The sequence below is a fragment of the Lissotriton helveticus genome, chromosome 3_1 (assembly GCF_964261635.1).
Source record: "Lissotriton helveticus chromosome 3_1, aLisHel1.1, whole genome shotgun sequence".
NCBI classification, from domain to species: domain Eukaryota; kingdom Metazoa; phylum Chordata; class Amphibia; order Caudata; family Salamandridae; genus Lissotriton; species Lissotriton helveticus.
Window position 1 is genome coordinate 1417153430 of NC_136061.1, and position 27450 is coordinate 1417180879.

The following is a 27450-nucleotide window of genomic DNA, read 5'->3' on the forward strand; positions in this document are numbered from 1 at the left end:
AATGATAATGCTAACTCCCCAAGAATGGAGGTGGCAATTGATGAAAAGGATTGGGTCGAGCACTTTTCCAAGATCTTTTCTAATAACACTGGGGCCGTAAATACTTATGAAACAAATTCTTGTGATCAAATACATACCCCTTATCCCATTGACTTGGTATTTTCAGTTGACCAGGTCGCTCGAGCGTTAGGAGCAAGTAAAAGCGGGAAGGCCCCGGGCCCAGACGGGGTGCCTATAGACTTTTTTAAAGCCCAGATGGATCTTTGGGCCCCTCTTCTGACTAGGGTTTTGAACGCATCCTGAGCGACAGGCCTTATGGAGTCATGGACCAAATCAATACTGGTCCCTATTTTTAAAAAAGGGTACCGGGGGTCTGTAACTTGCTATCGTCCAATCTCCCTGTTAGACTCCCTTGGTAAAGTGGCGGGCCGCGTAATCCTTGAGCATCTACAGGATTGGGCGGACGATGGCAGGATTATATCAGACCTTCAATATGGGTTCCGTGAGGGACTGGGGACCATCGATCAAGTCCTATACCTGTCACTGCTGATAGACAAGTACGTAAACATTAAAGGAGGAGCCCTCTACATGGTCTACGTGGACTTATCAGCCGCGTTTGACTGTGTGTCCCATGCCAAATTATGGTCGGTCCTTTTAGAGATGAGGGTACAACTGAACCTGGTAACTTTCCTGAGAGAATTATATTCAAATGCGACTGCAAGGGTGAGGTTTGGGCTTGGGGGAGAGTTAACCGCGTTGTTCGCAGTGGAGGAAGGAGTCAGGCAAGGTTGTGTCCTGGCCCCCTTTCTCTTCACACTCTATACCAATGGATTGGAGAGGGAGATGATTAAGGGGTGGCAGGACCTTCCTATAGTAAACAACCGCCCGATCCCTGCGTTGCTCTACGCGGACGATGCGGTGATACTAGCCCGTACCCCCTTGAACTTCAAAAGGCATTGAACAGATATTCCGCTTTCATGGCAGGTTTGGACCTAAACATCAACATTGGGAAAACATTTGTCATGAAGGCAGGGCCTGGTTACAAAGGTAAAACGAGGAATACCTATTTAAATCAGAAAAAACTAGCATCCACACAAAAATACCCCTACCTAGGAATAATGATTGACAATAAACTTTCCTGGAAACCGGCAATTGAAACAAGGAAACTCCTCTTTATAAGAACCACCACAGCTCTTGTCAAGTTCTCAAGGAAACTGGGGAAGAGACCCCCCTTGGAACTTGATAAGATCTACAAAGCCAAATGTCTCTCGGTGGCATTGTACGGGGTGGGTGTTTGGGGCCATGTAGCAATGGACGTGTTACAGAGGGTAGAAAATACCTTTTTGAGGTATCTTCTTTCAGTACCCAAGAGCACGGCTACTTTCCCCTGTCACACGGAGCTGGGACTTTCCCATATGACGGACATAGCGAAAATCCAACCACCTTTATTGTGGCGTCGAATTTGGTCGTCGGAAAAAACAACCTTCTCACAAATGATAATTTCTGACTGCATGGCCATGGAGAACGCACACAAATCTAGATGGCTGTCATATGTGAAAAGGTTTTTTGCCGACATAGGATGGGAAAAATTCTATCAGGATCCCCTTTTAGTCCGTGAGGTACCAAGGAAAGTTTTCCAGACAAAATGTGTCAACCACCTCGAAGAACTGCGTCTTACGAGCGAGGTCATGAAACCATCGGTTAGACACAGTTTGGCTATCCAAACTACATTTGATATTCAGCCCTACCTAACTTATAATACCACCACCTATGAATGTTTTCTTTTGGTAAGGTTTAGGCTGAATTTTTTTCATTGACTGGTTGTCTTTCCAACAAGAAAGAATTGGGCAAAAGATCTTCCCCCTGTCCTTGCGACGATATCTCCACCCAGTCTACCATACATACTATCCTTTTCTGTAAATTTTACAGTGATATCAGAAAGAAATGGCTTATACCACTGCTAAAGCTAATGGGTTTTAGAAGATGTCGCCCTGCATTTCTCTTCTTACAGCTTCTGGAGGGAGAAAGGCTGGCCATTACAATTGCTAGTTTCTTGAAGTGTATTGTCCGTCATAGAACCAATTTAGAGTGATCAAATGATATTAAAACCTATAATATATTCATTCATTTGTGGTCCACTGTTTTTCTCCCATGTAATAGACTGTTGCTCCCTATTTCTCTATGCTCTTTGTTCTACCCTCGACTTCAAAGTTTTATATTTGACTTATGTTATGAAGTGTCTCAATTAAGCATCATAAGTTGCAATAACCCTAGAGAAGGAAGATCTCCTTGAGGCCGTATCTATCTTTTTATATGTGGAAAGATCTTTAAAGATTGTATATAAATATATACAATTTTTTTAAATATTTTAAATTAAAGATGTATATCTGTTCGTTCCACGTTTTTTTTTCCTTTCTTTTTTTTCTTTCTTTATTTTTAATTTTTGATAGAGGCCATATAAAATGTATTGTGCGGAGAGATATCCTCGAATAGTATATGGGTTTTTAAAGTGTAATATTGTATTTTAAATCTATAGTTTTTTAAATGTAAATAAATGAATGAATGTATGCTTTTATGATTTTGCAAATTAAAATCGAATAAAGTTTAATTGAATTGAATTGAGTAAGACTCAGTGATTGTATGAATGACTGTACCGAAAACTTTATACATGCAATAGTGATTTTATAACACACTAAGTATGAGTTACTATCTGAGTTACTATATGAATAATTAAAGTGGTTTTTGTATAAGTGTGTAGCTGAGTAAATGTGGGTATGATCAACTATTTGCATAAGTGAGTAGGATGACTGCATAAGTCAATATGATGTGTGCTGGTGTGTAATGGCGATGTAGGTGTATAAGTATATTTAATAGTGTTCTATTGATCTTTGTTAGCATGTATGAGTGAATCTGTAGGTAAGTGTTTAGATGTGGGTGTAGATGTAGTAATCACTGAGTGGGTTTTTAGAAACTTGTATTGGTGTGACAATGGTTTCAAATATGGTACTCCATGTTTTATAATGAGTGTTGAAAGGTTATACTAGTGTATGATGAGATGTATCAGATTGTCAGGTGGATGATGTCATCAGTGATGTCATTTGTGATGTCACTTACTATGTCATGAATGATGTAATATGTGACATCATCAGCAGTGGATTGCGGGCGCGCGAGTTAGTCCAACTAACTATATCGGAGGAATTTCAATGGTTTTGTACTTGTGAAATGTCCAGCTAACTATAACACCGCTAAAACCCATGATTTTTTCAGTGAATTTCAAAGGTTTTTTAAGTGCTAATTCCTAACTATAACATCCCTAAAACCAATAGTTTTTTCAGTGAATTTCAAAGGTTTTATAAATGTTAATTCCTAACTATAGCAGGTCTCAAACCTATGTTTTTTTCAGTGAATTTCGAAGGTTTTTTAAATGCTAATTCCTAACTATAACATGTCTGAAACCTATGTTTTTTTCAGTGAATTTCAAAGGTTTTGTAAATGACTAATTTTAAATATATTAATCAGCAGTTCATTCTTTAATTAATGGAATATCAGTTGGACAAAATCTTCTAACTAAAAAGATAATGAGAAGCATGAGGGTTATAAACCCTCCTGGCCCAAAATATACCACTATGTGGGACGTTACTCCTGTTCTTAGGACTTTATCGTCATGGGGAGATAATTCTTCTCTCTCTCTTAAACGCATCTCTTTTAAAATTACTGTTTTATTATGTCTGGTATCTTTTTGTAGAACTTCAGACGTTAAGGCTTTAGACATTTTTAAGTAGGGCTTTTCAACCCGAAGGAGTTTGCTTTTACCTAAAGAAAAGAACGAAGACCATGTCCTCTTCTATTTTCTATCCTTTTTTCTCTGCGAATGATAGACTCTGTGTGGTCAAGTGTTTGAAAGAGTATGAAAAAAGGACAAAACATCTAAGGATGAATGAATCACAACTGTTAATTTCTTATAGCTTTCCTCATAAGGGAGTCTCTTCCCCAACCTTAGCTAGGTGGGTTAAAAACGTTATGCATGAAAGTGGTGTTGATATATCCATTTTTGGTGCTCATTCCATAAGAGGTGCTTCAGCCTCAAAAGCTTTTTGTTTAGGAGGAGGGTTACAAGACATCCTTAGGGCTGCAGATTGGTCAAATGATAGTATGTTTAGAGCATGTTATTTCAAACCAATACCTAATGTAATTGATAATGTTCTTAATGCACTTTAAACTTGCATAATATGGCCTCCGTGTCATGCCATAAAATTTAGATTTTTCACAGCCTGCTGGGCAGAAAATCCGGATTTTATTAAGGACACGGAGGCTAATATTATCCCACCTCTTTTTTCTCAAACCCTCCCGGTTGACTGGTTTTACGATGTTTACTTTTTTCTTTCAGAATAAATTCGTTCTGGATTTTGGTTATGGAGTTTGGATCTTCAACTTTTGATCATCAAGTTTATCTCACGTTGATTTTCTTCGCAGTTTGGACAAAGAGGGATGAGAGATGGTTTCTAAGGAAATGTATTCTTACTCAGAATGTTCATTGAAGTTCTGTATTCTTCAATTGTTGCTACTGAGCTGTGGTAATAAAGGAGATTTGCATAATATTAGCCTCCGTGTCCTTAATAAAATCCAGATTTTCTGCCCAGCAGGCTGTGAAAAATCTAAATTGTTATATTTATTTCTTGATACTGATTGACTACATTTTTTTACACTATTTATTGTTAGATATTTTATTTTTTAAATTACATTATAATTACATTATACATTACATCGCAAAGTATACCTTCTCAGAATGAATTACTTTAGTTTAAATACTTTGGAAATAGGCAATAGACTTTTAAGTACAGTACTTACAGTTGTTGCAGTGGGCAACACAATTTCAAATACAATGCAACATTGAGCTCAATGTGAATTTCTAGTCAAATGCAATTAGTTACTTTATGGATTACTTTTCTAACCACAGGACTGGATCCTAGATTCAGTCCTTGGACATCTCCTATAAACAGTTGAGTAAAAGCGTTTTGGTTACAGTAGTGATTTTTAAGGAATATTATTGCATTGTAAAAGTTGACACAGAAACTTTTTCACATAGAATTCCCAATGTTATCCTACGGGGGGAAATTCACTTAGCAGGTAAGTAGTGTTATCATTACTTTTTCCTACTCAGTGGTGGATCCTGGATCCAGCACTGATGCATCTCCTGTAAACAGTTGAAAGAATGTGTTTAAGTCATACAGGCGATTTTTAAGGAATATTTGTAGTTTGTGAAAATCAACACTTAGAAACTTTTCTGGTGAAAACCAGACAATGGATTCCTATGGAAGGAAATACGAGTTACTTGTAAGTACGGTTAGAATTACTTTTCAGGTCCAGTGCTGGGCTAAAAGATGCATCCCTGGATTCTCTCCTCATAACAGGTAAGTAAATCGGAATTCGTTGTTTGGATGATTTTAGGTGAATATTTTAAAGTTCGAAAACTCCACACTTTCCAATTGAAACCAGCCAATCTTAGCCTATGGAAGGAAATTCAAGTTACTGGTAAGTATGGTTAGAATTACTTTTCAGGATCAGTACTGGGCTCAAAGATGCAGCACTGTGGTCTCTTCTGATAACAGGCAAGTAAATAGGAATTCGTAGTACATCCATTAAGCGCCACAGAGCTGCGTAGCAGATATGTAAAAAGGGGCACAGCCTGCACCAGCTCTCTGCAACGCAGCGCAGGGGCGCTTCCTGGAAGCACCTGGTAAGTTATTTGGCCCCCATGGTCCCTCAGGTTTGAAGTGGAATTTTTTCCCCAACTTAAAACGTGCCACAGGGTGTTTTTGCACACATCACGTCAGGCCCCGTCCCCTCCTTTCACCATTGTGTAAACACACCCTGTCACCATTCTAAGTTGAGAGATTAAGTCCCCTTCAATCCTAAGGGTCCCTAGGGTTAAACTAGCCCACTAGGTACCTCCAGTAAGTGCCACAGAGCTGTGTTGCAGAGAGGTGTTAAATGGGACGTGGCCTCTGAACACCTGTCTGCAACACAGCTCGCTGGCGCATACTGGAGATACCTACTGAGCTATTTGGCCCTTAGGGACCCTCAGTATTGAACAATAATTAATTCCCCAAGTTAAAACGTGCCACAGGGCGCGTTTGCACAGTGGTGAAGGAAGGGGGCATGGCCTGAGGTGATATGTCTGCAAACACGCCCTGTGGCGCGTTTTAAGTTAGATAATTAATTCCCACCAGGTACCTCCAGTATGCACAAAGAGGCTGCGTTGCAGAAAGGTGTTCTGAGGCCATGCCCTTTTTTACAACACTCTGCAATGCACCTCCGTGGCACTTACTGGAGGTACCTGGTGGGCTAGTTGCCCCCCAGGGACCCTCAGGATTGACAAGGAATTAATTCCCCAACTTAAACCGCGCCACAGGGTGTGTTTGCACACATGTGTACTCAGGCTCCGCCTCCTCCCTGCACCACTGTGCAAACGCGCCTGTGGCGCATTTTAAGTTGGGGATTAACTCCCCTTGAATACTGAGGGACCCTGGGGTGCAACCAGCCCACCAGCTACCTCAAGTAAGCGCCACAGAGCTGCGTTGCAGAGAGGTGTAAAAAGGGGCGTGCCTCAGAACACCTCTCTGCAACGCAGCTCCCTGGCACATACTGGAAGTACCTGGTGGGCTGGTTGGCCCCCAGGGACCCTCAAGATTGAAGAAGAATGAATTCCTCAGCTTAAAAAGCACCACAGGGCAGTGGTATTTGGGTAGTGTGGGGGGTCGTGCTGGGGTTAGTGTTTTAGGGTATGGGTTAGCGCAGTGGTGTTTGGGTAGTCTAGGGGGTCGTGCTGGGGGTAGTGTTTTAGGGTTTAGGGTAGCGCAGTAGTGTTTGGGTAGTGTAGGGGTTCATGCCGGGGGTAGTGTTTTAGGGTTTAGGGTAGCGCAGTGGTGTTTGGGTAGTGTAGGGGGTCGTGCCGGGGGTAATGTTTTAGGGTTCAGGGTAGCGCAGTGGTGTTTGGGTAGTGTAGGGGTTGTGCCGAGGTCGAATTTTAGGGTAGCACAGTGGTGAATAGGTAGTGTAGGTGGTCGTGCTAGGTGTAGATTTAGGGTTTAGGGTAGTGCAGTGGTGTTTGGGTAGTGTAGTGGGTCGTGCTGGGGGTAGTGTTTTAGGGTTTTGGGAAGTGTAGTGGTGTTTGTGTAATGTAGGGGTCGTGTTGGGGGTTGTATTTTAGGGTTTAGGGTAGTGCACTGGTGTTTGTGTAGTGTAGGGGGTCGTGCTGGGGTAGATTTAGTGTTTAGGGTAATGCAGTGGTTTTTATGTAGTGTAGGGGGTCATGCTGGGGGTAGATTAAGAGTTTAGGGTAGTGCAGTGGTGTTTGTGTAGTGTAGGGGTCGTGCTGAGGTAGTCTTTTAGGGTAGTACAGTAGTGTTTGAGTAGTGTAAGGGGTCGTGCTGGGGTAGATTTTAGTGTTTAGGGTTCAGGGTAGCACAGTGGTGTTTGGGTAGTGTAGGGGGTTGTACTGGGGTAGTGTTTTAGGGTTTAGGGTAGTGAAGTGGTGTTTGAGTAGTGTAGGGGGTAGTGCTCACCAGAGAGTTAACTGGAAGTCTACTGCTGGTATTGAAAGTGATTGTTCAGTCTGCATGTCAAAAATTTCAAATTAAATAGAAGAGGATTTGAGATCTCTCTTAAAATATGCCCTAATTTTTCTTTCAACAGCACTAACCATAATTCCTATGACAAAATGAACCCCCTCATTTTGTTCCTTTTTAAATTAAATGTGTTAAGTGTTACCAGTTTATTCCAATCAAGATGGCTTCAGGTGTGCCATAATTTTGTCATAAGTAAGACTCTTAGCGCGCTAGTTGTTCTTTAGAACACTCTGGGTAGCTGCAGTAGAACACAAAGGTATCCACTGCTCCTGTTGAAATATAACAAGGAGATATTTGAGATCTCACTTAAAACATGTCCTAATTGTTTTTCTACAGCACTAACCATCATTTCTATGACAAAATAAACCCCCTTATTTTGTTCCTTTTTAAATTAAATGTTTTAAGTGTTACCAGTTTATTCCAATCAAGATGGTTTCAGGTGTGCCATACTTTTGTCATTAGTAAGGCTGTTAGCACTCTAGTTGTTCTTTAGAACACTCTGGGAAGCTGCAGTAGAACACAAAGCAATCAACTGATGTTGAAATATAACAGGAAGATATTTGAGATCTCACTTAAAACATGTCCTAATTATTCTTTCTACAGCCCTAACCATAATTTCTATGACAAAATAAACCCCCTTATTTTCTTCCTTTTTAAATTAAATGTTTTAAGTGTTACCAGTTTATTCTAATCAAGATGGCTTCAGGTGTGCCATAGTTTTGTTTATAATATGGCTGTTAGCTCTCTGGTTGTTCTTTAGAACACTCTGGGAAGCTGCAGTAGAACACAAAGGAATCAACTTACAGTCTCTGCCCTTGTTGGATGTACATGTTTTACTGAGAATGTCCGACTTCATTAGAAAGATAATGTAAATTTACAGAAAAGATGCTCTCATTTTAGCTTCTGGAGCACCTTCCAAATCTCTATGGTACAAGCATGAGAAAATAGTTTTCTCAAAAACATGATTCATGATATCCCAGCAGAAGGTTTTTTCACACGGTGAAATCACCTTAGAACACACCACAATTCCTAAAATTAGTATGGTACCATCAACAAATGATTTATAATGTAAGTAAAGTCTTAAAACCTTCTATTAACTGCAATGCTTTTTAAAGAGGTGCTATCATGTATATTGGTCCCAAGATGGCTGCCAACACTTCTTGGATGAAGTGCTGACAGCCAATTAGATCTCACAATGAGATGTGTCGTTAGGCTCCGGACAGATATATATGTACTTTTTTCCTTTAATATCTAAAAAAACTACTGAACAGATTGACACCATTTAAGCAAAAGGTACGAGTCTGAACTGAGGACTACCTATTTGCCAAATTTGGTGTAATTCCGTTCAGCAGTTCGGCATGTAGCTGCAGCTAAAGGTCCCTATGGAAAATTGGATGGGGAAAACATGTTTTGGAACTCCCCTTTTTTCTCAGCCCCGCTTCACAAACCACCCCGAGACTTTCAGGATAGGAACAGACTGGAGCGCCCCACAAGTTTTTAAAATTTCACGAAGATTTGTCAACCGGCGCCAAAGTTATTCCAAATAGAATGTTGTGGATTTCCTATGGGAAATAGGTCCTAACTATATCTACCTACTGGCAAGTAGGAAAAGTACTGACTTAACGGAGCCACCAGCCAGCGTGATGGAAACACTGCATGTTGGGAGATGCAGTCCTAATTAGGAGGCCGTAGGTGATTCCGTGCAACGTTTTCCAGGCACCCATAACTACTTCAGTTGAATGGGAGAATATAAAGGATTGACAAAGGAACTGCAAACACCAGTGGCACTTTTCACACTTAAGGGCATTTGATAAAGGACATTCCGAAACGCGTCATGCCTGATGGAAATGAAATAAATGGTGAACTTTTAACCCCGCTGTGTCGCCTCAATCTACTTCGTGAGAGGGAGATTAGCTACGGAATATTTAGCGTGTGTTCGTTAACACGCGAGGATGGCCCTCCCTTAAGCGTCTGGGGAGTCGATAGTTTTCTGCGAAGACTCCCCGACCACCGCACACTACGGAGGCATCAGAGGAAACGCTGCCAACTGGCAGTTCATACCTTAATGAAGGGATGCTGCTACTTCATCAGTCTCTCCGACCCTGATGCCAATGGAGATGCGGTGCAGGGAGTGAGGGAAAAGGACACCGCACAGCCCAGAACATGTGTAACAGCTCCTGCCTGGACACGCTGCAAGTCGGGTCTCCAATGGGGGAAGAAAGAAAAATACCGACTTAACGGAGCCACCAGCCAGCGTGATGGAAACACTGCATGTTGGGAGATGCAGTCCTAATTAGGAGGCAATAGGTGATTCCGTGCAACTTTTTCCAGGCACCCATAACTACTTCAGTTGAATGGGAGAGTATAAAGGATTGACAAAGGAACTGCAAACACCAGTGGCACTTTTGGGCATTATATATATATGTTAATTTCCATAGGAAACTTTAGACAAGGCCACAGGTCGAACGGGTGAATGAAATTACCCCAAATTTGGCAGGGAGAAGGATCTTGGTCTAGAAAGCACACTTTTGTTTATTTGGTGTAAATCCGTAAAATTTACAGATATCGATATTTGGGAATTCTGCCATCTGATTGGCTGAGGCGTTACGAGCACGAGCTTGCTGCTTATTGGCTGCGAGCAGTTGCAACTAGGAAGTTTTGGATGCCATTTGGTGATTCCGTTGTAGCGAGTAAGTGGAAGAAAGTTGGAAAGAGGAGGATAGGAGTACTGTAACCTTTGTGGGGTGTTTAGGGTGTGCTATAGAGGGGGTGCAAAGCGAAGTATTCACCCCTACTGGTGTGAAAGTGCTGGGCTACGGAAATTAAGTGAGGTATTGCCTAGTGTCTGATGTTGCTAAGGTGAGCTGGTGCGCCACTCCAGGATTAAAGCTTGAGCCCAAACTGTGTGTCTTATGCTGTGAAGTAATGTGCCCTGGCCGCTGCAGTACATTTGTGGAAGTAGTGTTATCATGTGTTTCTACCTACTAGGATGAACTACTGACCCGTACTTGTGTGAAAGTCCTGTGGTATGTAAAATATTTGAGGTATTGTCTAGAGTCTCGTGGAACTAGGAAGTGTTGGCCACTATTTTGTTATTTCGTTGAAGCGAGTAAGGGGAAAAAAGGGAGAAAATGTAGGAAAGAGGAGGGTAGAAGCACTGTAACCTCTGTGGGGTATTTAGGGTGGGGTATACAGGGGGTGCGAAGCGAACTACTCATATCTACTGGTCTGAAAGTGCTGGGCTACGGAAATTAAGTGAGGTAATGCGTGGAGTGTGATGCTGCTAAGGTGAGCTGGTGGGGGGCTCGGGATTAAAGCGTGAGGTTAAATTGTGTGTCTTATGGTGTGAAGACATGTGCCGTGGCTGCTGCACTACACCTGTGGAGGTAGTGTCAGCATGTGTTTATACCTACTAGGATGTACTACTGACCCGTACTGGTCTGAAAGTCTTGGGGCACGGAAAATATGTAAGGTATTATCTAGAGTCTCTTGGTGGTAAGCTGAGCTGCTGCTGGACTCAGGGATGAAAGCGTGAGCCCAAACTGGGTGTCTTATGCTGTGAAGTCATGTGTTTTGGCCGCTGTGCCACATCTGTCCAAGTAATGTCAGCATGTAGTTATAGCTACTCGGAGGAACTTTTGTTTCGAACATTGTAGTTTGTGTATGGTGTTTAGGGGGTGTTATAAAGGGAGTGCGAAGGTAAATTGCGATTCTCCTATTAACATGACCAGAGAATCTGGATTTCATTAAAGACACGGAGGCTAACATTATGCATTAATCTTTTAATGCAGTCACAAGCAGCCACACTTACATCATTAAAAGAAAGATCTAAAATGCAGTGACAACATATGACCAATACAAGGAATGAGCAACAACAGAGCTGCATTTTTAAATGAAACGAAGCAAAAAGAGAGAGTTCGTGAGGTTGAGATGTAACTTGGTCCGAAGAAAAGAGTAGTCCAGGAGAAGGAGGACGATCCATTAGGTTGAGTTATCTGAAAAGAAGAATGAAAAATTAAAAGGTTGAAAAACTTTGCATCAAAGAGAAAAAAAGCATATTGTAAACAGAAAAGGAACAAGTACAATAATCAATGGCATAAAAATGCAAATAGTCAATAACATATAAATAGATACTCCATCCCAGGGAGGGACGGATGGGATAATATGAGCCTCCATGTCTTTAATGAAATCCAGAGTCTCTGGTCATGTTAATAGGAGAATCGCAATTTCATTACAAGACAGGAGGCTACATTATGCATGTTAGTAGCCTTGAAGAACAACATCAGACATGTGTTCAATAGGTTTGCAATAATGATGAGCAAAAGTGGAGGCATTGGACCAATCAGCAGCTTTTAGTATATATCTAACTTTCAACCAGACAAGAAGGACTTGTTAGCCATAGCACCTCTGAGAGAGTGGGCTTGAAATGTAGAAAGGTTAATGCGAGGGAAGTTCATAGCTAACTTGACCCATCTAGCAATAGAGCAGGAAGAGACTGGTTTAAAAGGTTTAACAAATGAAATGAGAAGTTGATTAGCATCTCGAGGGCGAAGGTCTCTCATTCTGGAATCGTCTTTTTTCATACAATCAACAACACAAAGTTTTTTGCAGTAATCAAAGCGAGGGTAAAAGATAGAATCTGACATGGTTTTAGTTCTAAGGATTTCAAACTTAACACCATACATGTAATAACATCTATTAGAAATATCAAGAGATTTAACATCAGATACCCTACGACAAGGAATCAAACATAAGAGAATAGCAAAGTTTAATGGAAAGACATTTCCTATTAAGAAGAGAATTATCAGGGCATGAAGAGAAAAGGTCTAGGATAAGTTTAACATCCCACAAGGATTGGTATTTGGGTCTACGGGGTCTTCTTAATCTAAAACTTTTCAGTACTCTACAAATAGTAACATTCTTACCTACTGTCTTACCATTGACGAGAGAATGTCCAGCAGAGATAGCTGATCTGTAACAATTAATAGATCTATAGGAGAGGCCATTGTCGAATAACTCGATGAGGAAATTAACTATGTTGACAATAGGAGCCTCCACGGGATCCAAGTTCCTGTCCATGCACCAACGAAACCATTTTTTCCAAATGTTATTGTACCTGTAATGTGTCCCTGGTGCCCAGGACTCTCCGAGGAGAGTGAGAGCTGATGACGAAAGTCCAGACAACTTGTTAGATTGCCTGACACTTTCCAAGCAAGTAGGTTCTATTCCCTGAAAGAATTAGGTGGTGATCTTCTCCGTTTGCGTTTGAAACCAAATCTTTTGTTGAGGGAATTAGGAAGGGGATGTCAAACAACAGTTCCAAGGTTGTCGGGAACCACGCTTGAGAAGGCCAGAAGGGAGTTATCAGGACCAGGGAGCACTGTTCTTGTCTCACTTTCTGGAGAACCCTCTGAATCATGGCATAGGGAGGAAAAGTGTAAGGTTGAAGGTGAGACCAGAGCTGGAGAAAGGTGTTCACCTCAAGACCGTCTGGGTCCGGCATCCAGCTGAAGTAATTTGGCAGTTGGAAGGTCAATCTGCTTGCAAATAGGTCCACATCGAAAGGGCCCAAGAAATGAAATAGGGAGTTGAAAACGATCACATTGAGTTTCCAATTGCTGAAGTCTAAAAAGGAATCTTGAATTCCAATCTGCAGAAAGATTCGACTTTCCCGGAAGATATTCCGCCTACAGTGAGATTTTGTGTTCTGAACAAAGCATCCAGAGTTTCTTGGCTATGTGATGACATTACAAATTCCACCAAGCATTATAAGCAATTTTTGTGGTAACCTTCCAATTTGTAGTAATTATTTGAAATGAAATTACTATGAAAAGATCAATAAATTTACGAACGTGACATGGAACATTCCATATGGGAGCCAACCCACCTAGGAAAATATGAACAAGTTCAAAGGGAACATCAGTAGATAAAATATTGTTAAGTTTAGACCAAATACGAGACCAAAGTGATTTAACATTAGGATAATGAAAAAACATATGTAACAAATCGCTATTATCACATGAACATTACCAACACTTTTTAGAATCTAATAACTTAAATTTACACAAATCAGAGGGGGTATAATAAAGCCTATTGTAAAAAAAATAAAAAGACTGTGTGGTGCTAGCGGAGCGAGAGACTGTATGTATTTTAGACCATATAGAGTCCTAGGTTTGCAGAGAAAAGATTTGGCCTAGATCCAACTCCCACACCAGTTCCAATTTGGACTTGAACCTATTGATAGGTGAAGGTGATAATAGTTTGTAAATAGCTGATGCTCTAAAGGGAGTAGTAAAATCTGGTGGGAAAAAAAGGGGGGAGGTATCAGAGGAAGATGGAATGTCCTGTAAAATAGTGGAAGACAGGGTAGGAGTAAGCAGTTGGAAGTGTGAAAAGTGTTTGTTAGATATACCAAAGGAATCGCATAGGTCCTGGAAGGTTCTTAAGGAGTCACCAATGAGTAAGTGTTCATACGTAATAATGCCTTTATCAATCCACTCCTTCCAGAAAAGCGCTCTGTTGCTGATCTTAAGGAATTTGTTGTACCAAATCGGAGTACACAAGTGGACAGTAGAAGGAGAAGAAAAAGAACGAGAAAGCAGAAGTGTTAGAGCTTTGAAGTGCTTAAAAATGGGGGATGGAAATCTTGTAGGGGGTGAGATAATCGGGTTGCTGTAAGGAAAGAGAAGGGTGTAAGTTGAGCTAACTCTAAAGAGCTCCAAGTCGTTAAAGGAGGGGAGGACGAATCTGAAAGAAAAGGCCAGATCTGTTTAAGAGTAAAAGCAGAGTGGAAACGTGAAATATTAGGGAAATTGATACCACCTAGGTTCTTAGGTTGTTGAAGACGGAAAAGTGAGACCCTAGCTTTACGATTATTCCATAAGAATTTCACAAGAAGGCGATTAATGGATTTAAAAAAATAGTGGGGAAGAGTGACAGGAAGCATGGAAAGATAAAATTTAACAATAGGAAGTAACATCTTTTTAATGGTTGATAAATGGCCCCACCAGGAAAGAAAAAGAGGGGACCAGCAATCTATGGGAGAAGACATTTTCTTAAGAATATCAGAATGAATAATTTTGATGGTCTCTCTAATGGTATTAGCATACAAGACACCCAAACATTTGATAGATCCAGAAGTTCATTCAAATCCGGAACCCTCGAACATATGGGGAAGGCAAAACTTATTAAGGGGAAGGACCTCTGATTTATCAATATTTAGTTTGTAGCCAGAGACCAAAGAATAATCGTTAAGTAAGGAAAAGAAAGCAGGGAGTGCAACAGTGGTATTCGAGATATAAAGTAAAATATCATCGGCGTAAGCAGTAAATATGATATCAACGTCTTTGTAGATAAAGCCAGAATAAGAGGGAGACTGTCTAATTTTTTCCAAAAAGGGTTCTAGAGCCAAAATGAAAAGGAGAGGGGAAAGAGGGCATCCCTGTCTGGTTCCTCTATGAAGAGAAAAGTAATCTGATTGAGTACCATTAACCCAAATAGAAGTTTTAGGATCAGAATAAAGTAATTGAATATATCTAAGAACAGTGGGGCTGAAACCATGCCAGCGAAGCGCTCCAAACATAAACAGCCAGATTCATGAAGCAAAATTGCGATCGCAATAGCTGCGAATTAGCTATTGCGATCGCAATTAACAGAAAAGCTATTCATCATGTCAGAAATACAGAATTTGCGAATTCGCAAAAAAAATTGCGAAATCGCAAAATAAATCGCAGAATCTAGGAGGAACCCCTATAGCGAATCGGAAATAGCGAGATTCCATGGATTCTGCGATTTGTTTTGTGATTTCGCTAAATATTCGCAAACGCTATTCATGAAAACTTGCTAATAGCGAAAAAGCTAAAAATTGCTATTTGCGAGGCGCAATTTAAGGAGAACCAAATGCAGGTGGTAACCATTAAGGAAAAAAAAATGTCAAAAAACAATTAAAAAACCACAGGTGCAGTCCTGAACAAACACACTTAAGGAAACACAGTAGTAGCATGAGGACTCCCACAATGCCAGGACTCTACATGGTGGTCAGGCGGCGAAGGCTCCAGGCTGCAGCACGGAACAGACGCAGGATCCAGGAGCGAATATTACGCCTGCGGGTCACCCTGCTGGGCCAAACTGCAGAGCAAATTTACTCTACGTACTGCCTGATTGGGCCAATGATCATAAAGCTGATCCGGGAACTAGACCCCCCTGATGCAGCACCCAACAAGGAGGACCAATGCCGTGCCCACACATCTCCAGGTCTTGTGCAGCCTGCCCCTATTGGCCTCCAGAAGCTTCCAGGGGATAGTTGCTGTTGCAGGGGGGATATCCCAGAGCACCATGTCCCGCTCCCTAAGGAGTTTCCTGGAGGCAATGCTGACCCGGCTACACCACTACATCTCATTCCCGACCAGCCAACAGGACTTGAATGAGACCAAGCTTCAATTCTACAACGTTGCGCAATTCCAACATGTAATAGGATGCATTGACTGTACCCACATCCACATCTGCCCACCAGCACAAATGGAATACATGTACCGCAACCGCAAGTCCTACCACTCCCTCAATATCCAGATGGTGTCCAACGCTAAGACTTACATCACGGACATAGTGGCACAATACCCAGGGAGCACACATGACTGGCCAGGGGAGACTTCGGCGAAGGACACCTACTAGGTAAGTACACATGCCCCCAAATATTACACTGTGATCATGTAGCTGCGCAGAACAGGCACTCACCCTCTGCTCCTTTCATTTAGGTGACAGCGCCTACGGTCTCCGTGAGTACCTCCTCACCCCATACCTCAACCCTGCAACACCACAGCAACGGCGTTACAATGCTGCACACATACGCACAAGAAATTGCATTGAGAGGACTTTTGGCCTTATGAAGAGCAGATTCCGCATACTTCACAAGACTGGTGGGGCCATCAAATACGAGCCTGAGGTCTGCTGCCGCATCGTGGCAGTGTGTGTAATCCTACACAACATTGCTACCAAGCGCAGGATACATGTAGAGATCTCTGGCAGTGAGTCGGAAGGGGACAACCGACCACCTGCACATGTGCGTCATGCACCCGGGGAGAATCCTGCAGAAGGACACAGGCGCCGCAACCAAATCACAATGAACTGTTTCTAGTGCACCCACTGCCCTCACCCAACACTTCATTCATGCATGACAATAGGAATAATGACATGAGAAAGATTAACTTGAACAGAAAATGTGTTATTGTTTTTTGCACAATAAAGTTGGAATTTCTCACACAGTAACATGAGAACCATATTGAGTCATATGTCCCATGTGTTTGAGGAGGGCATGCTTGTCTCTGCAGCATGGCCCTTCATGGCACTGTACTAATGTTCAATGGCGCCTCCGGGCGGCCACTCCCAATCTTCTTTCTGGCTCTTCCTCCGGAATTGTACGTGAGGCAGCAGAGGGCCTGGTGCTGCGACTGGGTGCTACCACCAGTGGCACGGATTGGCTGCTGAGGCTTGAAGTAGCCTCACTAGTTTCATCCCCTCCACCCGCCTTGCCATGTCCAGTTGCCTGCATACCCTGCATGGAAGTGGTCACTTGTTCCAGTGCCCTTGCGACGTCCTGGCAGCACTGTACCATTTGCACTTGCATGGCCAAGGAGCGTCGTGAAAGCTGGGAGGGGAGGTGGCATTCCCTATTAAATAATTTGACCGCGTGTATGCAGACAGGCGGGTCAGCAGCTGCCGGTGTCTGCACCGGTTGACGTCGCGCTGGCTATACATGGCCTGTGTGTTGGCCTCCACTGCAGCGGTCATCCTCTCCGTCCTGTCTGACAGCTGTCCAACATTCCTTGCGGTCTTGTTGAGCTGGAGATGTATTGCAGCAAGATGACGGGCTCGTGTTTGATGGATGTGGAGCATACGGCGCTCAATAGAGAGCCCAGGTGCATGCCCCCTTGCCTGCCAGCGCGTGTTGTGGTATTGCGCGGTTCCCTCACCAGTCCGCTGGACTGGCTCCTCACAGCGGCAGTGCGGCGGGTTTGTTTTCACGCTGCACCTGTTGTTGTCAGGCTATCTGGCTTGTCAGTCACACGCTGTGGTGCGCCTGTTGGCGCTGAGGTGGCACAGGGGCAGGTGGTCGTACTACCGCTGGTGCGGCTGCTTGCCCTGATGGTCCTGGTTGTGTGGATGGATGGCCGTCTCCCTCTGTGTCCTCAGTGATGTCTTCAATTTGTAGTGCATCGCTGTCCGTACTGGGTACTTCAGCGCCACCTGTGATGTAAAGTGGACGTTGATTAATGACATGTATCTTACACATTGAAGGTTGATACATGCATGCAGGCTACCATTCCCTGACTCGCTGCAGGATTGACTCTCACTGAACAGGTCTGGCTGTATGGGGCTACATGGTAATTGTGGTCATACTACATGTCCCACAATGCAATAGGGCTTTTGTGGTGTGCTTTGGCTGCATGACTGAGGTTTCTATTGGGATTATCTGGGGTCATGGCCATTGTTAGGGGATAGGGTCACAGTCGCATGGCACTTACCTTGTGAATCTTGGGTGGGTCAGGAGGAGTCCAGCTGGGTTACCCCCACGCATGCCTGGGGATGCAGGGTATCCTCTACTCGGTCCACAAGTGGGGTGTTGGGTGGGACAGTGGAATCTCCACCTCCTGTTGCTGCACGCTCCCCCAGCCTCTCTGCGATCCTCTCCTTGGCCCGCCCTCTGAGGTCATACCACAGTTTTTTCAATTTGTCCACAGAGCGCTGGGTCACCCCCACAGAATTTACTTTTGCGCGGATGTGCACCCAAATCCTCCTTTTGTCGGCCTCAGGCACCCTTCTGGAGTCCTTGCCAAAGAGGCGGTCGTGGTCCCTGCACACTCCATCTATCAGATATTCCAGTTCTTGTTCGGAAAATTTTATTTTCCTTTTCCTTCCTGAGGAAGTTTCCCCTGCAGCTTCCTGTGACATGTTCTGCAGTGGGGTGTCTCCTGGTTTTCAGCTGGAGGTACTCTGGAGTGGAGCTCTGAGCAATGCTGCTTCCACTTCAGGCTCACAATGCAGAATGAGGGTGGAAACTGCCTACTTCCTGGTTGTGATGTCATCACTGTGCTCAAAATGCGACTTCCTGTTTTTGCGATCTCGCAATTAGCGAGATCGCAATTTGCGATTTCGGTAATTGCGAGATCGCAATTTCAACAAGGGGATCAGCCGATTCTGCGAATTGTATGCGAGTTTCGGAAACTCGCAATCGGCGATTGCGGCCGATTGCGATTTGCTTTTTTTTCTCGCATTTTTTCTTGAATCCCATTCTGTGATTTCTAAATTGCGAGTCGCTATTTCTCGCAATTTAGGAATCGCAGAATTTGAGTTTGATGAATCTATATGAAAGTCCCAATTAACTCGATCGAAGGCTTTCTCAGCATCTAAAGTAATCGCGGCGATAGGGGAATCCATTTTGGCGGCTGGATGAATGATATTGAGAAGGGTTCTCGAATTATCAGTTATGGACCTACCTTTAACAAACCCAGATTGATAGATATTAACCAGATCGGGAATAACAGCATTGAGACGAATAGCCAAGATTTTTGCATACATTTTGCAGTCGGTATTTATAAGGGTAATAGGTCTATAATTTTTACACAGGGAGGGATATTTGTCTTTTTTTGTGAAGAAGACAGAGCATTGCCTGTGTAAAAGAACCTTTGGATTCCCCCGTAGCAAGAAAGTGGTTAATTAAATGGAGCAAATGGGGCACTAAAACTGTCTTAAAATGAAGGAAAAATCGCACTGTAAATCCAACCGGGCCAGGGGTTTTGCTTGTGGGAGAAGAGAAAGTGGAGCAAGAATGTATTTTTCTGAGATAGGGAAGTCGAGGGAAGAAAGATCAACCAAGGTATCAGAGGATTTAGGTATAGAATGAAAAAAAGAATCAATTTGCTCAGGAGAAGGATTGGATTCAGGAGTGTAAAGGGAAGAGTAATATTGAACAAAGCATTCAAGGATTTTAGCATCCGAGGATTGGAGGGAACCTTGAGAATCCTGAATAACAACAATCTTAGATATCTGTTTTTTTATTTTAAGGTAATTCGCTAGTGATTTACCAGCCTTATTACGTCCACCGTACATTTTAGCATTAAATTTGAGAAGCTAGTTAGAAGCAGAATCCCAAGAATGCCTGTTAAATTGCTTCTTGGCTTTGATAAGGGAGGATAGAGAATCAGGAGAATTAGTAGTGAAATAAAGATGTTCAAGGTCTTTAATTTGTTTGAGAAAATGAGATGTTTGGGCGAGGGCCTTTTTCTTCTTTCGGGATACAAAGTCTATAACACAACCATGGGCAGCAGCCTTGAATGCAACCCAGATAAAGTGGAAATTGGAAGTTGTGTCTAAATTATCATGAACAAAATCATCCATGAATCGTGTAAAATGGTCAGTGAAATGGGGATCAAGCAGTAGTGAGTTATTGAAACGCCAACGGCGAGATGCGGGGAGAGGGGAAGGATAATCCATATCTACAATAACGGGTGCATGGTCTGAGATGAGAATAGAGCCTATTTCAGAATTAGTCATAAATTAAAAGGCATGATGTGAAAGAAAAATGTAATCAATTCGGGAATGTGAAGCATGCACTGGAGAAAAAAAAGAAAATTCCAACGAATCAGGATGGGATATTCTCCACGAATCAATTAGGCCTCTAGAGGAGATGGACTTGTGGAATGACTTTTGCATTTTATTAGGGACATACCGTATTTGAGATTTGCGGTCCAAAAAAGGATCCATTAATTGGTTCCAGTCCCCCCCAACAATCAGATCATCACTCACATTGGAAGAAAGAAGTAAAGAAAACTCATTTGAGAAGGATAAGTCAACACCATTGGGGCCATATACATTGCAAAAGGAAAGATGAACTACATTAACAACACTATCTAAAAATAACCATCTACCATTAGAATCAGAAAATTCCTTTTGTATTTGAACGGACAACGATTTATGAAATAAAATGATAACACCATTTTTGTTATTAACAGCCGGAGAACATTATGCTTCTCCAACCCATTGTTTACGCAATGAGGATAAATCCTGAAAAGAAAGATGCGTTTCCTGCAATAAACCAATTTCACATTTCAAACGAGCAAGATGAGATAAAATACGTTGCTTTTTAATAGGGTTACGGAGACCCTTAACATTCCAGGAAATAATTCGAAGACCATTCATGATAGGAAAAGAAGAGAAGAGAAGAAAGAAAGCATATACCTTCTGCTACCTGACGGAGGAGGACGTTATATTGCATGCTGCTCTAGGAACCAGGGGATGGTTTAGCTCACTTTATCAAGAGTGTCCAAGCAGGAGGACTAATAAACACTTCCCTCTACAACAAGTTAACAATTATAGGAGAATCATATGTACAATATTGAAATACCCCTATAAAAGAGCTTTTGCAGAACGAGACTACAAATAGATACCTTTCGCCTAGGATCAAGAACGGCGCGGACAGATCAGATTCCTCCACAGAAAATTATTTTGTTGAACAGGATGCCTATTTGAGCACAGTTAAACGTCACAGACAGTTCCACGAATCCTAATAACTGCGGGAGAGGATACAAGGACATTATCTCATTCTTTATTGTGCCCTGAAGAAGTCCCAAGAGGACGAAACGCGTCGGCTGTAGCTCCTGTGTGTATTTTTTACTCTCAACTGAACTCAATAAAGAACTCTCAAAGAACACAAGTAACAAACTAATGTGATTATTGCTGTTAACCTCATCAAAGTTATCAGTTTCTACAATTTCTAAAGTGGTGCACCTTGACCTTGTTTAAAGTATACCATAGTTCATGTCTTGAACCAACATTGTAACGGTGGGTGTTTTTGAAGTGTGCACACATATTGTCCCATATATTATAGTGTGGGTCTAAACTAATACTGTGAGAATATTTGACCAGGTGCTGTTCTGTCGGGAATCCTCCACCGTTGTCCTTTTTCTGAAAGCATATACCAGTTAAGAAAGAAAGAAGTGAAAAAGAAAAGGATGAAATAGATAGTGAAGAAGAAAAGAGTACATTGTAGCTTGGTGAGATGAATGAAAACGGGAAGGAGCCACCACCAATATGAGATCAAAGAAACAACGGAGAAACAATGTGTTACCACAATAGAGAGTATCAGGAAAAAGCAGAAAAGAAAAAAGGATGAATTAATGCCTGGGAGAGAGAAATGGAGGAAAGTAGAAAGAGAAAAACAGAGAGTGAGAGAATCAATGGAGAGAAAAGAGGAAGAAAAAAAGGAGGAGGAGAGGATACTGGAAAGGAAAAGAAGGAAAGGAATGGGAGAAATTAACTCCCGAGAGATGGAATAAGAGAGAGAAGATGACAAAAAGCCAGAGGACTTTAGCCATAAAAGACAACGAAATGAAGGACAATAAGGTGGGAGGGGGAGCAGCGAAAACAAGACAACCGCACAAGCAGAAGAGAAGAAGAAATATATGGTTGCATAAAACAATAATAAAAGAAGAAAAACAGAAAGGTCATAAAAGTCACGAGTAAACAATTAAGACACATGAAGGGAACTTACCAAACAAATGGCAAGGGGGGCAGCGAAACGGAAGCAATGGTACAGATACTGGAGCAGCACAAAAATGAGTTGTTCAACAAGGACTACAAAGGAGAAACCTGGAAAACGAGAAAAGACAAGAAAGGGATGAAGTCGACAATACAACAGGGAATTAAATACCGAACACCATTAAATTAACAAACATGAAAACAATAAATTTAAGGTTTGCTGAGTTCCATGGATTCCTCTTTATGAGTGTGGATGAATTTGCGAAGGTCAGCCGGATCTTCAAAGCTGAAAGTTCTTTCTTTGTAAGTCACTTTGAAAAAACAGGGGTGAATGAGGCCATATCGGGCATTCATCGATCGAAGAGCAGGTCGCAGATCCAAAAACTCCTTATGTCTTGCCGCCGTTGATTTAGAGACAACCTGTGTGATAAAAACTTTATGTCCAGACCAAAGCATCTGCTTATGCTGTTTGGCAGAATGAAGGATGACCATGAGGTCTGAATAAAGAAGGAAATAAGCAATGATGCCCCTGGGCTTTGAAGTAGAAGAGGAATTCTTCGGTCCAAGACGATGCGCCCTTTGAATATTGACATCCAGGTGCTTAGGATGGCCAGTGATGGGAAGGAGCTTAGTCTTCAAGAACTGGATAATGTCAGACCCTCTGAGCCTTCCGGAATACCATAAAGGCGCAAATTTTTATGCCAATTGCGATTTTCAAAATCCTCAGAGGTCCGTTTAAGCAGGTCGACTTCCTTGGTAAGACTGGCAACCTTGGATAAGACGTCCTGAGCGTCACTGACCTTTTGCTCTACATCAGTTAGTCTCGAATCCAAACTGGATCATTTCTCATCAAGCCTCTGGAGAGTTGTAGTAGTATCAGTCATAAAGGGGCATATGAGATGCAATTCCTCCATAATGTCCTCCAACGTAACAGGAAGTGGGGACTTAGAGGGAGATGGAGGATCTTTTTTGAGGCATTTAGCAGTGGTGGCAGCATCCTTGCATATAGCAGAGGCGTTACCGTGGGCCTTAGAAGTATGCGGAGGTTCCATTGTGGTACAAAGGCGTGAGACTCCAGTCAGACCAAAAGATAAGTGCAATAGAGAATCGTGAGGAGGCCACCAATAAGCAAACTGAAAACAAGCGTACCAATGAGGCAGCGACCATTGAGTGAAGGAATCACTAAGAGCGAAGCAAGGAGTGAAGCCCAGCAGGAAAAAGTGGTAAATACCCTTAATGTAGTCCTGGAAGCATGTAACAGCACCTGGAAAGCATATCAGCGGAGTTGAAAAACCATGGCGCAGGTTAAAGCATGAAGTAAATAAGGAAGTTAAAAAAAAAGGCTCCTCGAGTGAAGCAACATAATCATCAAGCTGGGGCATGTAATCCATGGAAAAGTCACTCAAAAAGGCAGGCAAGAAGTGATGTAGCAGCAGAAAGGGAAAAAAAATGCTGCGAAGAACAGGCAGAAAAAAGGAACAAAATGGCGGCCGTGACCGAAGAAAGAGCATTTTGGCCCAAAATTAGCATAAAAGCATCTTGTTGGAAGCTAAAAGCATACCCATGCGGTGGGGGGCGCTTCCGAAATCGAAATCTGCCGTTTGACTGCCGAAACGCTACCGTGAAACGGACCCTTCAAAAACGAGCGTTGCTCGTCTGCACGGAGCTCCTCAGAGTGCGGCCATCTTGGCTGCCGCGTTGCGCGCTCTCCCTTCTGCATACAATCTTAATGTCGGTATTCAAGTGCAGGAATCTGCACAGGTCGGTCATCATATCATCCTCCTTTTCCTGTAGGAAACAAATGAGGGAAACAACGAGCTTCCAAGCTTTTTTCGCATACACTAATGGGACTTCCTTTTGCTTCTTTCATTTGGAATAACTCTATAGTATTCCCCATCACTTCTTTGGAATGCAGTGGATGAACACTGTAATGTTCATATATTTCTTCAGTTCTAGACACATCCACTTTTTCAATTTGTCCAGATGCCAAGTCACTATCTTCTTCTACAGTTATTTCTTCTTCACACATAAACACGTCTTTATAATATTGATTATTTTTTATCAGATACAACATTGCCTTTTTCACTTTCCTAACATCTACTAATTCCTGCCAGATTTTCTTACTTTTAGTAGGAATGTCATTAACAAGAATAACTAAACGTTCATCTTCTACATTTTCTACACCAACTGTTTCAATATTTTTCTTTAAATCCAATGGCAAATACACAACTCTTCCTTTTAATCCTCTCTGTAAATCTGAAGGAGGCAATTTCCCTCTCTTAGGCTCCATACGAACTATAGCCTGAAAAGGATGCACACTTTGAATAAGAATAGATTCATAAGTATTTAAATCCACCAGTTCACAAGGAATTTTTACCAACTCAAAATTATTATGCACAGCTCTAGCAGGCATTTTGTTCTCGTCTAATGTATTATAACAATATTTACAAATACGCTGATCACAATCCAAATCAAAAGAAATCTCTACCAACAAATAGGTTACAAATTCCACCCACTCCTTATTATTTTCCTTTTCACATTTTAAATACAGATCAACAGTCCTAGTCTGATTTTTATAATGAGTACGTCGACAACAAATACAAGAATAATTTGGCGTTTCACCTGAAATCACCTTGAACTTTGTAATTTCTCCCTCAAATTTTTCGGTACTGCATTGGTGTACATTCTCTTCTACATTTCCTTCTACTAACGTATCAATTTCTGCACTATCTTCTTCTGCACCAAAGTAACTAACCTGAAATTCATCACAAACGTTCTTCACATCTGACACAGATCAATGCAAAGGAGCACTGTTCAACTTCTTTAACATTAGAGCTGGACTTTTTGCATAATACAACGTTCTGACTAATTTCCTCATTTCAGTATGATGTACTGCCGACATCCTGAAATGTTGAAAAACACTTCTACATACTTTTTTTGAAAGACAAGCCAGAGAATTATCTTGCAAACCAATATTTGCTCTCACTCTGCAAGGGTCTAATCCTTGCAACATCTTAATCTTTTGTTTATCACTTTTCTTAGTATAGTTACGTAAGAAATTGCGTAAAAAATCAATAGATTCCTGCCGTACACTACAAACACGACTGCAATTCCAAGTGTGCACTGGAGCTTTAGGCCTTCTCCCTAATACTTCATCAGCTAACACCTCTTCTACATTTCTAGGAACAATATTCTCTTTCTCAATAGACAACCATTTTTAACCTCATAAGCGCGACCTATAGAGTCAACTGCATGCAACAACTCATTACTCTGAAAATAACTCTCCTCATTAAAAAAAGGCTCAGAACTTGAACTATGTTTCCATTCACCCAAAAAAACTTCAGAAAAATTACTTCTATTAATTACTCTTCTCCATTTACTTTTGCTCTTCATTAAATGGATTGGCTTATCAAGTGATCGAATTCTATTGATTACGAAAACAAACATTGTTTTTTTAATTCAAAAGCTTTCTCAATTACATTCACTATACATTTCCTCTTCTTATAAAATGCAGTTTTCTTCTTACAATCCTTTAGTAACTTAGTTAAGTTTTTCAAAATTCTATTATAGAACATCTTCTTCCTTATTTACTTACATTGATTTTTGCTTCTTTTACTAATTACATCTTTTTCAGAAGTTTTTCCATAGTTCTTCTCTTTTCTCTTAGTAGCAGAAACAGTGATTGTATTTTTTACTTTGCGCACACTACTATTAGTGGTTGACAATCTTCGCAAAAAAGTCTTAGTTTTCTTACCAGGACTCTTTTTCTTTTTGTTAACACATTGTTCTTCAGGAAAATGTTGTAGATCTCTTCTCTTTAAATATTCTGCTTTCTTGCATTGTTTCTTCTTTGCTATTTTAGTAGGCGTGATGATTTTTTTTCAGTGGTGATGAAAACAATCTATTATAAAAAAATATATTTCACTTCAGAAAAATAAATATATCAAATACACTATTATATAATTTATAAGAAGAGAGGAGATATTATGACAACAAACATAAGAGTATGAAAATAGGAGGACTTACAACAAGAGAAAGAGGGCTATGAGACAATAGGAAATAAAAATAGAAAAGAGGATATGAGCAAACACTGCAGTATAAGGGGATACATATAGAATGAAAAGACTGGAAAATATGAAGAGCTAATGAGCAGTATAAGGAGAAAGGTGGCAGTATGAGGAGAGAAGAGAGAGTATTAGAAGAAAGATGCAGAGTATGAGGAAACAGGGGGGGAGTATAAAAAGTAGTTAGACAAGGGAGTATAAAAAGAAGTGGGACTATTAGGAAACAGACGAGACAATAAGGACAAAGAGACACTAAGGGACCCATTAGGATGGCGGGCAGCTTTCCCCTACCAGGCTGGCGGTACCCACCGCCAGCCTAGCAGTGGCAATCCACTCGCCAACTCTACCAGAATGACCCTCCGCCATATTTGCATGGCTGAAGAATCTACAGCGCTCGGAAAGACCGTCCACCGCTTTTCTACCCTGGTTGCCTTGCAACCAGTGCGGAAAGGGTTTAATATAGTGGTGGTGTCTAATACACACCACCAGACATATCATGATGGGCCTCTGCAGATGCTTTTCCGTAGGAGTGATTTTGCCACGGAAAGTCATGTGGTCTTTACTGTGGGGCCCCCTGCAGGGCCCCCAGAGTGCAGGTATAATTGAGGGTGGACACGAGGGGTACCTGTGGTATCCCCCAGCATTTGCATACACAAAGCAGCAGTCACATTTCCAATGTCCTGCATTACTTTTTTGCCAACATTACATCCAAAAATAAGACACAATACAACAAGAAAGAGGCCCAGGAGGCTTGTAAACCTGCCCAACAATGTACGCAGCAGTCTATGTATACTGACTGGAAAATATTAAGAAAGACATATGATGAGAAAGAGAGGAATACGATGTCAGAGGATAGACTATAAAAAGAAGGAAGACTGTTAGGAGACAGAAGGAGACAATAAGGACAGAGGGAGACTAAAAGCACAGGAGGGAGTATGAGAAGAAATGGCACTGTAAAGAAAGACAAATTAAAATAAGGAAATAAAGGAAAATATCAGAACAGAGGGAACACTATAAGCAGAGAGAGGTAGACTGTGAGAGAGACATCAGACATTATGATAAAAGGTGCAAGTGTAATTCTTTATTGTGAAGGAGTGGAGCAGAGAAGGCCATTTTTCTTGTATGCAGAAGTCTATGTATTCTGAGTGAAAATTATGAAGAGAGAGATATGATGAGAGAGGAAGAAATAAGAAGTCAGAGGATACACTATAAAAGGCCCAAGGGGC